General features: G+C 38.7%; 1 pseudogene; it reads left to right on the forward strand.

The window, feature by feature from the left end:
* Positions 1-264: 264 nt before the first annotated feature.
* Positions 265-383, forward strand: LOC112475597 (annotated as a pseudogene).
* The last annotated feature ends 2092 nt before the right edge of the window (positions 384-2475 follow it).

Below are 2475 nucleotides of genomic sequence, written 5' to 3' on the forward strand. Positions count from 1 at the left end.
ATATTAACCCTTTTTTTGTACATCCTTGTATCTTAAACTTTGTAATTATATATAAAGGTATTTCCCTCATTCTATACTCATTATTCTCCATCTTTTCTCTAAATCTATCTTTGAGATTTTGCTTTATGAGTACATAGAGTACAAAGTCAAGATTGTGAGTTGTAAGCAATAGAAATCTGCCTAATTAAAGCAGAACAACATTTACAAAAGTAAAATTGGTGCTTTTAAAATTGAGGTGGCCTATAATCCTTAAAAAAATTTAAAGTCTACGGCCATGCTACCCTGATCAAGCCCAATCCCATCTGATCTCAGAAGCTAAGCAGGGTAGAGCCTGGTTAATACTAGGATAGGAGACCACCTAGGAAGACCAGGTGATGTAGGCGTAAAAAAAATAAAAAATAAGGGATTGTAAGCTGACAAGGTCCTTGCAATCTGTGAGGTCAATCAAAGGTTGCCTTGCCTGAAAAAGAAAAAAGAAAAGAAAAGAAATAAAACAATTTTAAAAAATCGAGATGGCTTGAGAGCTCAGCCTAGAGACCTCAAAGTAAAAGATTACTCTGAAACCTCATTTTCGAGCTGCTCAGCAAAAGAATCACTCCTGGGTGTGGCTACTGCTGCTTCCTCAGCAGATATCACAGTCATTGCCTGCTAGATGCCACTTCCAGAAACATTGCCTTGGGGTCCCTGAAGGAAGAACAAGCCTTTGTCACCACTCTCATCAGAATGGGTCCTGTACAGCACCTTTTCTTCCCATTACAAACTTCCACTTTAAAGTTTGTGGCAGTTCATTCTGAACAGAAGAGTTGAAGGCCTATGCCCACACCACAGTGAAAGGAAGCTTGAAAAGTGAGTTTTTAGCATTTCCTCTTTTGTAGTAAAAGTGGACCCGACTTCTAAGGCCAGGGATCCCCAATTACAGTTAGTGAGTTGGGTGTCACACAAAGAAAAGAAAAATTACAACCATCCAGTAAAGAGATGCTCCTTTTCTTTTAAATTGGTGTAAGTTATAAAGCTTTATCCAAATAAAGTTAATCAATCACTAATTGTGACTCTAAATACTACTTCAATAGGCATCCTTGTGTATAATTTTGCAATTATCTCCCAAAGGTAAGTTTATAGCAGTGACATTTCTGAGTCAAAGAGCATGTGCATTTTTAATTATTACCAACACAATTTCCATAATATTGTTCCAGTACACACCCTGGAGTAGTAATGTGGAGGACTGCCTCATTCTGTGCACCCACTCTGGTCAGCAGTGGATCACGTGTGCTCATTTTTGCCAATCTGATATGTAAAAAGTGGCACTTTGTTGATCCAAATTCAACTTCTTGAGGTATAGAGTGAAGTAGAGCATCTTTTTTTCACATGTTCACTTCTTTTTCTATTAACTACTTTATTATATTTTACTGTGAGATGGCATCGTCTATTCCTAAAGTAAGACATTGGCTCATTAGACTGAATTTCTACCTTGAAACCCACTCCATTATTGGTAAGATGCTAAGTTGCTACCTCAAAACTCCACAGAAGGTGACAGCTCTTCGCTGGTGAAGATCTTTCCCCCAAATAATTATTTTAAGTCAGTGTCACCAAGAACATATTGATTTAAAGTCAGGAACTACTGTGTATGTTAAAAGCCAGGTTCCTTGAGAATAGTTGGGGAAAGAAGAAAAATGATTCTTCTTTGTTTAGTCTAATATTTAACCCTATAGTGGCAGTAGTACTGCATAAAATTGTCTCCTTCATAAAATCCCTACAACAAGTATTGATATTTTATCTTCTCCCACCCTTCTGAAGTGGGAAGATGAGGAATCCAAGTCTACCAGCTCAAAAGCAATGTCTGTAATTTGGCATTTCTCATCATGTGCTTTGGCATCAACAAAACATGTGAAGTTGGGCAAATGGAGAGAGCCAACCTTGCTTGTTTAAGCAAGCAAGGAATTGTGTTTGCAACACACATGAAAGCATCCAGACTGGAAGGTGACAGATCATAGATTGGTGTGCTCAAAGTAGGGTCCCTAGGCCAATAGCACGAACATCACCTGGCAACTTGATAGAAATGCAGATTCTTGGCACCCACCCTACGCCTATGGAAGCAGAAACTCAGTGGGTGTAGTAGTAGGTTCTGATCATCTAGTTTAAGGGGACATCCAGGTGATTCTAATTCAGGTTAAAGTTTGAGAACTGAGATGTGTAGAGAGAAACTGCAGAGGTTCAGCTTCACCTGGCAGTCTCTGTTGACATGTCTTTTCTCAGAAGAAGACGTGAGGGGGACTCACTACCTCCAAAAGCTGTCACAAGTAATTATAGTCCCCTTGGAGAACCTCATTCTACCCAGGAGTCATGGTAAACTGCCAATGCAAATCTTACTTTTACCTAAGCTCTTTAAATGACTTTAACTCTCACATACCTATTTAAGAAAGGAGTGTTCAAGGCGTTTGTATTTATACATCCATATACACAACTGTGTTCATCAGT

The sequence above is a fragment of the Pteropus alecto genome, unplaced genomic scaffold (genome assembly GCF_000325575.1).
Source record: "Pteropus alecto unplaced genomic scaffold, ASM32557v1 scaffold171, whole genome shotgun sequence".
Lineage (NCBI taxonomy): Eukaryota > Metazoa > Chordata > Mammalia > Chiroptera > Pteropodidae > Pteropus > Pteropus alecto.